Genomic DNA, 15,660 nt, shown 5'->3' on the forward strand with positions numbered 1-15,660 from the left:
AATATTATATCTGATAAGGAATGATATCCATAATATATAAGGAACTCCTACCACACAACGACAAAAGCAAACAACCTGATTTTATTTTATTTTATTTTATTATACTTTAAGTTCTGGGGTACATGTGCAGAACGTGCAGGTTTGTTACGTGTCTATAGGTAGACACGTGCAACGGTGGTTTGCTGTACCCATAACCCTGTTACCTACATTAGGTATTATCCTAATGCTATCCCTCCCCCCGGCTCCCACCCCCCGAGAGGCCCCAGTGTGTGATAAGCCCTGCCCCTCCATGTCCATGTGTTCTCATTGTTCAACTCTCACTTATGAGTGAGAACATGCAGTGCGTCCTTTTCTGTTCTTGTGTTAGTTTACTGAGAATGATGATTTCCAGCTTCATCCATGTCCCCGCAAAGGACATGAACTCATCCATTTTTATGGTTGCATAGTATTCCATGACGTATATGTGCCACATTTTATTTATCCAGTCTATCAATGATAGGCATTTGGGTTGGTTCCAAGTCTTTGCTATTGTGAACAGTGCTGCAATAAACATACATGTGCATGTGTCTTTATATTCATAATCATTTGGTTATATACCCAGTAATGGGATTGCTGGTGTTCCCATTTCTCCACATCCTCTCCAGCACCTGTTGTTTCCTGACTTTTTAATGATCGCCATTTTAACTGGCAAAATATGTCACATTTCTTTATATTCCTACAACAATCTGCTCGGAAACTTTCACCTTTCCAGCTGGCTAAAAATTCAATCTCATTCATGGTTTTTACCTCCCTCTGTCAAGGTTGTATGAAGACCCTAGCAAATGATACCCAGAACACAACTTTCAGTGTAGGCCCTATGCCCTTTTGTGCATACCCAACATTGTTGATATGTTTGTCAGGCAAATCCCCTTAAAGTTAGACAGGGTAGCTGCTTCTGTGCCACCCTTGCACATTGGTGGTGATAGTGGGGTGTTTTGGCTGAGGTTGGCATCCTCATGGACTAGTACTCAGACTTTCTTAAGTGTACCATGTCTCCATTGTCTCTTGAGATCTTGTATCTTCTTTAGGACACTAAAAGGCAGCAAAAGTAGTCCTTGATGCTCATGGAATCTACCATTACTCCCATCTCCTCTCTGGTACCGGAGAAGCTCAACTTCTATGTCAGACAGCTTCTCCCACCTCTACTCAAAAGCATTCACCTGTTAACCCTCTGGGACAAGTCAGCATACTCTTCCTCAATGAACCTAGGCTTCTGAAATCAAAAGCTCTGGACTCAGGTGATCTTCCTGAACTTTCAATTTTGACCTTGCAAGCAAAAGCACCTAAGAAAGGGGAACAGAAGGGCTTGTCTATGTTTTTATTTGTAGGAGGGAAAAAGATCTACAACAAGGGCAAATTATTTAAAAATAATATTTGAATACATAATCCTTCCCCAAGCCCTGCTACATTTCTTAATGGGAGTTTTTAATTTGAGGCATGCTACTAGTAAGCAGCAGTAATAATGGATCTACAGTTTTGCAGTTGATTTCAATATTGCATGTATTTACTAAACACACACAATGCTACTACTGCTGTACTATGTATTGTACGGCATATTTAAGAAGAAAAAGATACATTCTTTTGTCTTTGAGATGTAAAGAAATGAATCCACAATATGCTCTTTGACAGCCTGTTGCTGGTAACTTTCAGATCCCACTACCTAAGGGGCTAAAATTTTCTTTTCTTTAGAATATGAAAAAAATTATTTCATAGATATAATTATTTTATTTAGAGACCGTCCTTTATGGAGAGTATTTTCCTTCTTTATTTTCTACTTCTTGTAGTCACTCAAGAAACATTATATGCTAGTCATGGGGCCAGTGACATAAAGATTCACAACATTGTCCTTGTCCTCAAGGAAGGGAGACTGAGTGGTGGAAGGGAATAGATCTATATTATCAGAGTGGCCTGATAGAGGAGGCAATATTTAATTTAGGACTTAAAGCATGAGTTGAAGTTTATTAATAAAGAAGTGAGGAGGAACATTCCAAAAAGAGGAAACAGCATGGGCAAAGAAGGGAATAAAATAAATTTCCTAAAATAAAAATAGAGAAGTGAAAATACATAGCATACTCAAGGAACTGCCAATAATCTGACCAGAGTACAAAGTCTGGGTGGGGGGGGGGGGGGTGGTTAATGGTGAAAGACAAGGCTAGAGAACTAGTGTGGAGTGTGATTGTAAATGTTCCTATATGAGATGCTAGAAAGTTTGGGGTTATCCTTATAGGCCATGAGAAATTAACCAAAGGTTTTAAGCAGGAAAGTGATAAGATCAGAACAATGTTTTCTGAATATTCCTTCTGACGGAGGTGCCAAAAATAGACTGAACATAGAGAGAGTAGTCATATGGCGCTCGGCAGGAGCTGATGAAATAAGGCAATAGAAGTGGAATGAATTTAAGGTAATGTTGATGGACTTAGTATGAGAATGAGAGATAAGTAAGAGTTAAAGATGACTCCCAGGCCTGGATAATCAGGTAGATAGAGAGGCCATTAACCAAAATAGGGAATACCTAAGAAGGCCAAGGTTGTGTATAATAAGTTTTTGTCTCAGATAAGTTGAATTTCAGGTGTCTTTGGGATATCCATGTGAAACTATCTAGTAAGCCAATTGAAAACTCAGCCTACAGCCTGGTTAGAGAAGTCAGGGTTGGAGTTAAGATATTGGGATTCATCAGCATACAGATGTTGAGTAAATTGATGGCAATAAATGTAGAGCAAAAGGAAAAAAGTCTGAGGATAGAGGCCTGAAGGACAGGTAGCTGGAGTAAGAGAAGACCCTAAAAGAGAGTTTGGGGTTCTCCTTGTAGACCATGAGAAAGAAAGCAACAATCAGATGAGGGCTATTAGAGAAACATAGAAGAAGAGAGGTCCTCAAAGGAAAGGGTGGTCTTTAGTAAACACAGAGTAGAGGTCTGACAGGACAAGGACTAGAAGGGCCATTATGAATTGGGCAATTTAGACATCACTGGTGACTTTTGTTGGAGCAGTAGTAGGGGCATAAGCCAAATTGCTGTGGTTTGAGGGTTAAAGAGAAGATGAGGAGGGTGGAAACAGTATATGAGAGTTATTCTTTCAAGAAGGCTGGCAATAAACAGAAAGTGAGAAATAAGTTGGCAACACAGTAGGCAAAGGTAATATGGAAGAATGTCTATGGAGAGTAAGAGCGAAGAAACGAGAGAGAAAAGGGTTAATGCATGGAGTCAAATCTCAGACAAGTTAGTGGAGGATGGGTTTTAGTCCAATACTTCTCAAACTACCTGTGGTGAAGGATCAGGTTTTCAAATTTTCAAGCTGTTGCAATTGGTACTTCTGTAAAATATAATAAAAATGAGTTACTATAAAAAATGTACTACAAAAACAAAGGCATTCAAAATATAAACCCCAATTTTCATTATTAGAGCCAATGAACATAAAATTAATTTATCAAATTGCTATGGAAGTTTCTAAATTCTTACTCTTAATTTCAGTGCTTAGGCTGTTGTAGATCAGTATCAAAACAGTTTGAGGATTGGAAGGGGTCCATGACCACACCTTGAGTAACACTATTCTAGACTATAGGTAGAGAGAGCGGGAAAGGAGGTAAGAAAGAACACCCTTTCTTCTAAGAGAGGAGGAAAGCAGGAAAAGGATGAAAAACAGAGAAAACTTCGGAATGAAATGAAGAAGGGTTGAATGGATTCTCACCTGAAAGTCTTTTTTTTGTTGTGAAGTAGGAAGCTTCATTTTCCGAAATGATTAAAAGATGAAGAGGTTGGAGTGGGAGGATTGAAGTGTAGTAACGGGTTGAAACAGCTGCTGTGGGAAATCAGAAGGGAACTGAATAAAGATGAATTAAAGATTTGTAGAACAATAGAGAAGACCCAGCTGAGGCTGAAAATCAGAAATTTTTTATGGAGCAATCAGCTCAATTTTGTGATTTATTTTTTCCAACAGTTTTACATCCTCAGAGCAGGGGTGGAGAAAACATATGATAGAATACTGGTACTACGGTGGGCTAGATATACAAACTGTCCCACGGAAAACACTTAAAAATGCTTAAAAGCACTTAAAAACATGAAATTCATTTATGTTTCATATACACCTTAAACACATAGCCTGAAGGTAATTTTATACAATATTTTAAATAATTTTGTGCATGAAACAAAGTTTGTATACATTGAACAAAGCAAACGTGTCATTATTTCAGCAACCCAGGTAGACAATGTGGTTGTTTGGCATCACCATCATTCCTGACTCTGATTTTATATGCTACTGATAAGCAATCATTTTCTTACAGTTATTCTCACATAAGTACTTAACAGTTTAAAAAATGACATACCATTAATATAGTGAAAAAATTATGTGTTCAGTGTAACGAAGCAGCACAGTGGCATCACCAGAATACCAGGATCAGCAGTTAAACAACAAACAATGGCAGGCTTTCAGTCTCCACCTACAATGCTGTGTTTTGATTAAAAGGTTACTGTACATTGTATTTTATCTTTTTAAGGTGAGAAGACACAGAAACAGTTGAAGGACCAGGAAGTGGGTCCTATAAAGATGAGAAGGCATTCTGCTGGATGGCTTTAAAAAAATATTTCCTCCAAAGTCATCTGCCTGATTAACAATGGATTTTTTCTAAAACAACTCCATCAAAAAGTGGGCGAAGGATATGAACAGACATTTCTCAAAAGAAGACATTTTTGTGGCCAACAAACATATGAAAAAAAGCTCATCATCACTGACCATTAGAGAAATGCAAATCAAAACCACAATGAGATACCATTGCATGCCTCTTAAAATGGTGATCAGTAAAAAGTCAGGAAACAACAGATGCTGGAGAGGATGTGGAGAAATAGGAACTCTTTTACATTGTTGGTGGGAGTGCAAATTAGTTCAACCATCGTGGAAGACAGTGTGGTGATTCCTCAAGGATCTAGAACCAGAAATACCATTTGACTGAGCAACCCCATTACTGGGTATGTACCCAAAGGTTTATAAATCATTCTACTATAAAGACACATGCACTCGTATGTTTACTGCAGCACTATTCACAATAGCAAAGACTTGGAACCAACCCAAATGCCCATCAATGATAGACTGGATAAAGAAAATGTGGCACATACACACCATGGAATACTATGCAGCCATAAAAAAGGAGGAGTTCATGTCCTTTGCAGGGACATGGATGAAGCTGGAAACGATCTTTCTCAGCAAACTAACACAGGAACAGAAAACCAAACATCGCATGTTCTCACTCATAAGTGGGAGCTGAATACTGAGAACTCATGGACACAGGGAGGGGCTCATCACACACCAGGGCCTGTCGGCGGGTCGGGGCTAGGGGAGGGATAGCATTAGGAGAAATACCTAATGTAGATGACGGGTTTATGGGTGCAGCAACCACCATGGCACGTCTATACCTATGTTACAACCTGCATGTTCTGCACATGTATCCCAGAACTTAAAGTATAATAATAAAAAAAGTCAAACACCAAAAAAAAAAAAAAAAGAAAAAGGAAATAGACATTTGTTTTACTAAGCCATTATATCTTTGGGTCTGCTTGTTAGAACACTTTATTTAGCTGGTACAGGCATTTAAGTTAGACACATTCTTTTATGTAATCTTTATAACCATTTTACGAAGTATGTACTGATATGCAATTTAAGAGATAAGGAAAATGAAGTTAAATTACTTGCTTGAAGTTGTGCAGTAAATGAATGGGTGATATGCTAAAGGCCTAAGAAGATGTTTGCTACAGCCCCAGCCAAGCTATGCTCATAGTAATCACTAGGCCTTGTTGTTGATCTGAGGAGCAAAAGTTTGCTGAAGCAGTAAAAATATCATGACATCAAAATTTTCGCTGGAGCCTCAAGGCTAGTTATAAAATTAACACCCTTCCTCTTTACCTTTTAACTATTTCTCTCACTCCATAACTCTATAAACAGCATTTTGTTGCCTGTCTTTTCTCTGTGTTCATCATTTCCATCCAGATCGGTTCTTATTCTTTTCTAGTAGGCCCTATTATATTGATCTCCTCATTTATGAGACTAGAAAAGAATAATAATCGATGCTTTGAGGTCTCAGTATTTGCTCTTTTCAGGATAGAAGAGTTTCTGTTCAAGAATTGCTTGTAAGTATATTTCACTGAACACTGTAGTGATGACCATCAAAGAAATAATATTAATAATGATAACAACAACTACTTAAAATAATATTTCTAGGAACTATCCCTAATTAAATAAAAACCCTCCTTTGACCTAGTGCTCTTCTACAGCTACCATCTCATTTCTTTGTTCCTCTTCGGAGTCAAGTATTTCAACAGAGTTGTCTATATACACTATCTACAGTTCCCCACCACCCCATTCACTTTTCAATGCACTCCAGTCTGACTTCTGGCCCTGCCACTCTAATGAAACTACTCATGTTATTGCAACATGCAACATGCATGTTGCCAAATCTAATAGACTCTTCTCTATCCTCATTTTATTTGAAGTCCCTGCAGTATTTAACATCATTAACCATTCTCCCTTCTTAAAAGATTTTCTTGTTTGGATATTGTGACACAACACTCTGCTGGCTTTCCCACTACGTCAGTTGCTACTCTTGTTTAGTCTCATTGGCCAGTTCATCCCAATATTGTGCAGTCTCAGGACTCAATACTGGTTTTCACTTTTTTCTTTATAGTCCTTCTCTATTTTGTGTTGTCCAGACCATGGCTTCTAATACTATCTGTATGCTAACTCCCAAATTTATTTATCTAGTCTTGATTCATGACATGCATATCTGTCTACCTATTTCATATCTCTATTTACATATTTAGTGGACACCTTAAACTTATATTGTCAAGAAGTCTGGATATCCCATGGACCTATTCCTGTCCTTATCTTTTCCATGTCAATATGTCATCACCACTTATTTGTTTTCTTGAACAAGAAATCTAGTCATTATCATAAATTCTTTCCTTTTCCTGACCTCAACAAAATATGTGTCAGTAAGTCTTGTTGACTCTACCTCCAAAATTTACATAGAAATCCTCCCTTCTTTTTATCTTAACTGCCACCACCTAGGTCCAGGCCTATCCTGAATTACCGAAGTCTCCTGACTGATCTCCTTGTCTCTGCTCTGTTCTCCTCCATTACATACTCCAAATACCAGCAAATTGATCTCACTAAACCGTCCAGTGTCTTTCCATTGTTCTTTGAATAAAAGCCAAATTATTTATCATGGCTATGAATGATCCACTCCTGTACCTCAATAAGGAAACAGAAGACTTGAACAACACTATACACCAGCTAGAATTAACATATATCCATACAGCATTCCACCTAATAATAGCAGAATACATAATCTTCTCAAGTGCACATGAAACATTCTTCAGGACAGATCATAAGCTAGGTCATAAAAGAAACCTCAAAAACCTTAAAAGGATTGAAATCATACCAAATATATTATCTACCACCGTGGAATGAAATTAGAAATAAAAAACAGAAGGAAATTTGGGAAATTTACAAATATGTAGAAATTGAACAACACACTCCTAAATAACCAATAGGCCAAAAAGTCACAAGGGAATTTAGAAAATACTTTGGGACAAATGTAAACAAACCACAAAATATCAAAACTTACAGGCCAGGCATGGTGGTTCACACCTGTAATCCCAGCACTTTGGGAGGCCAAGGTGGGTGGATCACCGGAGGTCACAAGTTTGAGACCAGCCTGGCCAACGTGGTGAAACCTTGTCTCTACTAAAAATACAAAAAAAATCGACAGGCGTGGTGATGCACTCTTGGAATCCCAGCTACTCACAAGGCTGAGGCAGGAGAATCTCTTGAACCCAGGAGGTAGAGGTTGCAGTGAGCTGAGATTGCACTACTGCACTCCAGCCTGGGAGACAGAGCACGACTCCATCTCAAACAAACAAACAAACAAAACAAAGCAAAAGAGAAACAAAAAAAAAAAAGAAGAAAAGAAAAAGAAACTTACAGGATGCAGCTAAAGAAGTGCTTAGAGGCGAAATGATAGCTATAATACCTATATTTAAAAAGAAGAAATAATTCAAATCAATAATCTAACCTGCCATCTAAGAAGCCAGATGAGCAACAGAAGCAAACAGAAGGAAAGAAATAAAGATTGAAACAGAGATACATGAAATTCAGAATAGAAAAACAATAGAGAAAAGTAACCAAACCAAAAGTTGGTTCTTTGAAAAGAACAGCAAAATTGACAAGTCTTTAGTTAGAAAAAAAAAGAGAAAAGACTGAAATTACTAAAATCAGAAATGAGAGAACATTACCACAGACCTTACAGAAATACAGGGAATTATAAGAGAATACTAAGAGCATTTGTATGACAACAAATTAGATAAACCAGATGAAATGAACCAATTCCTAGAAACATACAAACTGTCAAAAGTGACTCAAGGAGAAACAGAAAAATTTAACACACTATAACAAATAACTAGATTGAGTCAGTAATAACAAATTAGTGGGGATGGTTAATGGCTATAAAAATATAGATGGAATGAATAAGATCTGGTATTTGATAGCACAACACTCAACAATAATTTATTGTACATTTAAAAATAACTAAGAGTATAATTGGAATGTTTGTAATGCAAAGAAATGACAGATGCTTCAGGTGATGCATATCCCATTTTCCTGATGTGATTATTGTACACTGTATGCTAGTTTCAAAATATCTCATGTACTCCATAAATATATACACTATGAACACATAAAACAATTCAAACTAAAAAAATAAATAAATTTTAAAACTATCAACAAAGAAAAGCCCAGGACCAGATAGCCTCACTGGTAAATTCTACCACACATTTAAAGAAGAATAAACACCAAATCCTTCTCAAGCTCTTCCAAAAAATAGAAGAAGAAGGAACTTCCCAAATCATTTACGAGACCAGTATTTCCTGATGCCAAAACTAGACAAAAACATCACAAGAAAACTCACACCATTGAATGTAGATGTACTATGAATACAGATGTAAAAATCCTCAAAAATACTAGTAAATGGATCCAGCAACGTATAAAAAATAATTACCATGACAAAGTGGGATTCATCTCAGGACTGGAAGGTTGGTTTACTATCCCAAAATTAATATAAACTACTAATTTTGTGGTATGTTAAAGTAATATACCACATCAACAACATAAAGAACAAAAACCACATGATCCTGTCAATAGACACAGTAAAAGCATTTGACAAAAAAATCCAACCTGTCATGATAAATTAAAAAAAAAAAAAAAAAAACACTCAACAAACTAGGAGTTGAAGGGACCTTCCTCAACCTAAGGGAAGCTATGAAAAATTCACAGCTAACGTCATACTTAATGCTAGAAGACAGAAAGCTTTCCCCATTATATCTGGAATAAGATAAGGATGCCTGCTCTCATCAATTCTATTCAACATTGTACTAGAGGTTTTAGGCAAAGCAATTAGACAAGAGAAAAAATATATCCAGATTGGAAAGAAAAAAAAAAAAGAAGTAAAACTATCAGATGACACAATCTTGTGTACATAAAATCTTAAGAAATCCAACAAAAAACTAGTAGTAGTAAGAAATGAATTCAGCTAGGTGGCAAGGTACAAGATCTAAATTATATAATGAGGCCAGGCGTGATGGCTCACGCCTGTAATCCCAGCACTTTGGGAGACCGAGGTGGGCAGATCACTTGAGGTCAGGAGTTGGAGACCAGCCTGGCCAATATGGTGAAACCCCGACTCTACTAAAAATACATAAATTAGCTGGGCACTGTGGCGTGCACCTGTAGTCCCAGCTACTTGGGAGGTTGAGGCAGGAGAATTGCTTGAACCTGGGAGGCAGAGGTTGCAGTGAGCCAAGATCATGCCACTGCACTCCAGCCTGGAGCGAGACTCCATCTCAAAAAAAAAAAAAACTACAATGAACAATCCAAAACTGAAATTAACAAAATTATTCCATCTTCAATAGCATCAAAAAGAATAAAATATTTAGGAATAAATTTAACACAAAAGTTTAAAATTGTAATCCCAACTTTGACTCTGAAGGTAAGATTCTAAAATGGTACCGTTAATTTGGAAAACAGTCTGTAGTTCCTGAAAAGGTTAAGCACAGAGTTACAATATAACATAATAACTCCACCACTAGGTATATACTCAAGAGAAATGAAAACACACATCTACACACAAACTTTTAAACGAATTTTCTTTGCAGCATTATTTATAACAACCCAAAAGTACAAATACCCAAATGTCAATCAATTGATGAATGGATAAACAAAATGTGGTATATCCATATAACAGTATGTTATTTGGCCATTAAAGGAATGAAGTACTGGTAGATGCTACAACATGGAGGAACCTTGAAAACATTATGTGAACTGAAATAAAGCAGACACAAAAAGGCAAATATTACACAATTCCATCTATATGAAATGCTCAGAATAGGTAAATCTATAGAGACAGAAAGGAGATTAGAGGTTGTCTGGGGCTGAAGAGGAATTGGAAGGAATGGAGAGTCACTGCTAATGAGTAATGGGGTATCTTTTTGGGGGTGATTAAAGTGTCCAAAATTGATTATGTTGAAGGTTGCATAATTACATGAATATTCTAAAAATCATCAAATTGTAAAATTTAAATGGGTGGATGGTATCCTTTGTGAATTATATCTCAATACAAAGAAGAAAGCAAGAACAAACAAGAGAATTCTGGAGGAAACACAGAGCAGAGTGTAGCATGGGAACTTTCAAGCTCCTTAGAAAAGCCATATGCTACCATGAAGTATCTGCTGTAGAAATAGCAGCTTGAAGTTTTAGAAGACCATCAAGTGGCATGAAAGAAATCTAGAATCCCTTGTGGAATCTCGTGGAGGATGCAGAAAGCAGCTGAGGATTAAGCAGCAGCTTACTTACCAGGCAGTGGCTGTGGCATAAGGTGAATAGCCCCAAAGAAAAGCCTGTACAGTGGATAGCCAACGTCAGGGGCCAGATGGAGGATCTGGCTGAAGTTTGGAGGATTAGCTGCACTACTAGGAGCTAGGGTAGGAATCCTGAATAGTAAGTAATGAGAGATGACTGAGCTTCCTGATACAATCATTGTGTGTTACTCATGCTGAGAGAATAAGCCATAAATTGTGAACATTTAAGCAGTGAATAGAGTGAGACAAAATGAGCTACACTTCAACTGGGATCCAGCAGAGGTTATGAGGATCAGATTTCTGCTCCTTGGTTCCATGAGTGAGTTTGAACTTTAAATTGATTATTTGTATAGGAGAGACTTAACTCAGAACAGACTTTTATATTTTAATTGACAATGTTAATCCTCACCCTGCCCAAACCGTGCCTCCAACCAACTGGAATAGGTGCCCCAGAACACAATGAGATTAGTCAAACAGCTATATTTTTATAATTAAATTTTGAGGTGAGGCCCATTGGGTTTCATCATGTACATTTTCAAACCCCAATATATGTACAGAAGCTAGTAGATGAATTCTTTTCAAAAGAGAGAAAAGAGAAAAACAGTCAAGTAAAGACTTTTTCAAACTATAGTAGACACCTTCATGTTTTGATTGTTCACAATTCCTCTAACTGCCCTAAATAACACTCTGTTTGATCATCTTCTTCCTAAGAAGCCTTTTTCTCCAATCTACAACTAGCTAGCTTTATTGATTCTTCCACATTCAGAGTAGATATTAGCATATCTAAATCTCATTAAGGAGTTTATAGAACTTTCTCTAAAGGAAATAGGTAACAAAACAACATTCAATTAGTTTGTACTCAAGTTGACAAGAGAAGATGTAAATGAAACAACTAGGAAACAAGGTAGATCATAGTGCTTTCGCTCATAAATGTGTTCATTAGATAAAGAATTTTGGAAGGAAGGATCTGTTTTGTAATCAGAAAAACAAAAACTGATTTACCAATTTGAATTGAAAAGTAGGTAACGAATTTCAGTATTTACTCACGTATCATTCAAACATAAAAGGGAATGATTACCATCTCCACCACAACAACCATGTGTTATATGTGTACAAGGTTAGATCAAAGTGGTAGCTAAGAATATTACATTCTGCAGTTGTTCAAGGATGACAGTTGAGAAAGTTTGATGACAGAGGATAAAAATAACACTTGTTTGGGCATAAATGGCAGGGTTTTTTTCAATGAAATATGTGAATGTTCCCCCTTTGACTTACAACCCCAGAAACCTAAGAAAATAATTTTGCAACATTAAGTTCACTACCTCATCAAATTATAATTATTCTTATTTTCTGAAATGAAAAAATAACTATGTTGTAAACACGAGAACAAATTGAGGCAATGATAATATATTAAGTAACTATTGGGTTTAATTCAATTACTAGCTTTGCTGCACAGTAAATAATATGCATAACCTCTGTTCAAGTATTTTTTTCCACAGTTGTAAAACAAAGCCTTTGACAGGAGTTAGTTAACAGCAATTTAGAGCTGCCTCTAAATTGCAGAAATAAAAATGCTCACAATTTGAATGTGCTTTGTTGACAAAGAGACTATGGCCTATTTATTTTATTTTTTTTAAGTGGAATCTTCAGCTCCCCGACTGACAGTCAGTTACAAAGAGAGGAAGGCACCTTAAAGTTTCCTCTGGAGGGTATATCACTGCACTCCAGTATCAGCAGTGGGTAGAAACCATGTGCTCTATCATACTTTGACCTTTATACTTCAAGCCAAGAGAATCCTGAGCAAGGTCAGTTTTTCCATCCACGCAGTGTGCACTTTGCATAGATGTAAAAAAAATTTTTTTCACAGAATTTGTCCTGTGGATTTCGTTTATGTTTGAATGAAATATGTTTCTTTTTATGCTGGTGACTTTGCAAGAAAACCAGGCCAGGAGAGGCATTTCCTCAAAGGCCTAAAGGAGACATTACCACCACCACCACTACTTGCCAAGGGATTTATAAAGCATCTTGAGGCTCAAGGTTAGTATGGGAGATGAGCCAGGCTCAGGAAAAGTTAACACAAAGATAAAGGTTAGTGTTTTCCCCCGTTTTAGTTAGCCAGTACAACAAAGTACTTAGATAGTAACCCCTAGCGGTCAGGTAATGATGTCTTTTCTGCAGTTATCACATTTGTGTTTGTCTATTTTCTTTATGCTAGTGAGGTTTGGAATTGGAATTGAAAATCCTCTAGGGAAAAGCTATTTTTGTAATTCAGCTGGGGTGTCCTTGTCTTTGGGTTTTCCCATTGCATCAGTCCCTTAGCCTGGCAGGATAGCCATGATAGTGCTTTGTCTTTTAGATGAAATGCAGAACTAAGGACATGACTACTGGTGCTTATTAAAGATTCCTTGCTATTTTTCACAAGAGTAGGGGCGTTAGACTCTTGTCTACTGGCCAAATTCTAAATTGGGAGATTACATTCTGCTTTCCTAAATTCCCCTAGCAGAAGCAGTCATCCATGATATCCTACTTTGCTTCCTGTGCTAAACTGTTTTGTGATGTCATTAAATGGCTCTGGATTTTTACTCTAGAAATGATCACTTTAGTGGGATGGGGAGTAAATCGATACCTATTGTCTGATATTATGTTCAATCTAGTTTCAAAAAAATTAAAAGGTAGGCTGTGATAGTTAAGGACAAAGTACAAAACACCCTAACGTATAAAATACCGTAACGTACCAGTTGTTGTGGTGCTTTTTTAAAAAAACCAATCTGCTTTGTCTTCTGTAACATAGACAAAATATTAATGCATTTTTTTTGCTCCACTAGTAGTTGACAAAGAATTGTTATTTGTTTCACACATAAGGTTAATTCTACAGTGATGAAGTTTGAGAGTATGAAATTACATATCACTGACCAATTAAACTATCTCTTTTGTCTTTAGGCTGCAACTAACCATTCCAGACTTTCATTTGTCTATCTCATAAAATCTTTTGGAGGAGATTTTTTCATCTTTCCTTGGTAACATATTTCAGTGTCTCTCAATCTTTCCATAAAAACTAAGTTCTTATTTCTGTTTAACCTCGGTTGCACCTGCTGGAGTGTAATGTCACTATCTTTTGTACATCAGTAGCCTTATTATCATATATTGTTAGTGAGAAGCAATATAGTATAATGGCATGGTTTTTGGAATCAGACATGCCAGCATTCCAATCCTAGCTCTGTTACTTTCTAGCTGTGTGATGTTGGGCAAATTACTTCTGAGGTTTAATAGCCTCATCTGTTAATGAGTAACCTCAGAGCATTGTTGTGAAGATAAAATGAGATAATATCTTATTCTGAAGGATTATGGGGTAGGACGAGGTATGGTACTGGGCACCTAAAAAGCGTTCAGTACATACTATAATAGCTATTTATCTGATTATGTGCATGTATCTGACTTAATTCATAAACTCTTTGAGAGTGGGAGGCATACTTCCTGCGCACGCCCTGGATTTCAACAGAAGTATAGTGTTGTGCACATAGTATGGTGCAGAGGCTCAATATTACTGAATGAATAAATTGTTTTGTTTTTATTCCCTGAGTGGAATGAACAGCCCCCAGCTATCTGCAAGATCCCATGCATGTAGATAAAAGGTGACAAAAATCAATCTGCAGTTTTAAAATATGCAGATACCTGACTTTATCTAGATGTTTTAGCATGGTATAGATACAATGCAAATAACTTACGCTTTCTATTTCTATCAGGTTCATTTCTAGAAATTTTAACATTTATTGTCATTATTTTTATTATTAAGCTACACTTAGGCACCTAGAAAGGGACTGACTCATATGCCTCCTCATCCATCCAAGCATTTGAGAAATTTTAAAAATGAATATTAAGAGCTAATTATATACTTAAACAAAATCTTTCAATTTGTGACTAAGTACATTACCTTCCCTATTTATCTCTAAGATCTGAGCACTACAGATAATATTCCTAAGTGCTTTGTACCTAAGCAAGAAATAAAAACCAAAACCAGAAAAGTCCACCACTGCAAGTCTCAAAGCACAATTAATATCTCTGAACCAGTGAAGTATTAATTAGGACTTTATTGGCTTTTAAATGTTTACAAAGGGCTAGGAGGGTAAGTTGGGGAACAAGTACAAGATACATAGATTCAATCGGACTTGAATATTCTCCATAAGGAAGAGTACCCTGGTGTGTGCTTAGGCTGGAATTAAAAAGAGCAGCGTGGCCATTTCCCCGACTGCTTTGTACATACTTAACAGGGGCGGTCTCAGGTATGGAGCTCCAGGCACCTGCTCGCTCACACTCCAACAGTTCAGAAACCCGTGTATTTGAGGCCGGGTGGCTCAGGTTCCACGTAACTGGGCTTAAGTGTCATTAATACTACTTGCAGCGGGGGTCACTGAGCTGTGCTTTGGGACCTGGATGCTTACTTCGGACTTTCTCCTTTCTTCCCCACTGCCCCCACTAGTTTCCCTTTCCCTCCTTCCTTCCCGGGCGTGCCCACCTCTTCCCTTAGCTCCCACTTTCCACTCTCTGACTCTTGTTTCCTTCACCTTCCTTTCTAATCGGCTTTCTGTCTTCCATCCTCTGCCGGCCGCAGAGATTGAGATTCGGGCTGGGGCTGCGGCTGCGGCTCAGAGGAGGCACAAGTCCGGCGGGACAGGCGCGAGGCGCCCAGCCGCGAAAGCGAGGAGCGCGCACCGAGGCGGGGGCGCGCG

The 15,660-nt window shown here is 37.4% G+C and overlaps 1 long non-coding RNA gene across 1 annotated transcript; it reads right to left on the bottom strand.

Moving 5' to 3' along the window:
* Positions 1-585: 585 nt before the first annotated feature.
* LOC117078528 lies at positions 586-3,877 on the bottom strand. The gene is made up of 3 exons (XR_004435012.1): positions 3,726-3,877; positions 3,299-3,350; positions 586-1,322 (listed from the first exon to the last, which is right to left on the bottom strand). It is a non-coding gene; the product is annotated as an uncharacterized LOC117078528 (long non-coding RNA).
* Between the last annotated feature and the right edge of the window lie 11,783 nt (positions 3,878-15,660).

The sequence above is a fragment of the Trachypithecus francoisi genome, unplaced genomic scaffold (assembly GCF_009764315.1).
Source record: "Trachypithecus francoisi isolate TF-2019V2 unplaced genomic scaffold, Tfra_2.0 Lachesis_group6, whole genome shotgun sequence".
NCBI classification, from domain to species: Eukaryota; Metazoa; Chordata; class Mammalia; order Primates; family Cercopithecidae; genus Trachypithecus; species Trachypithecus francoisi.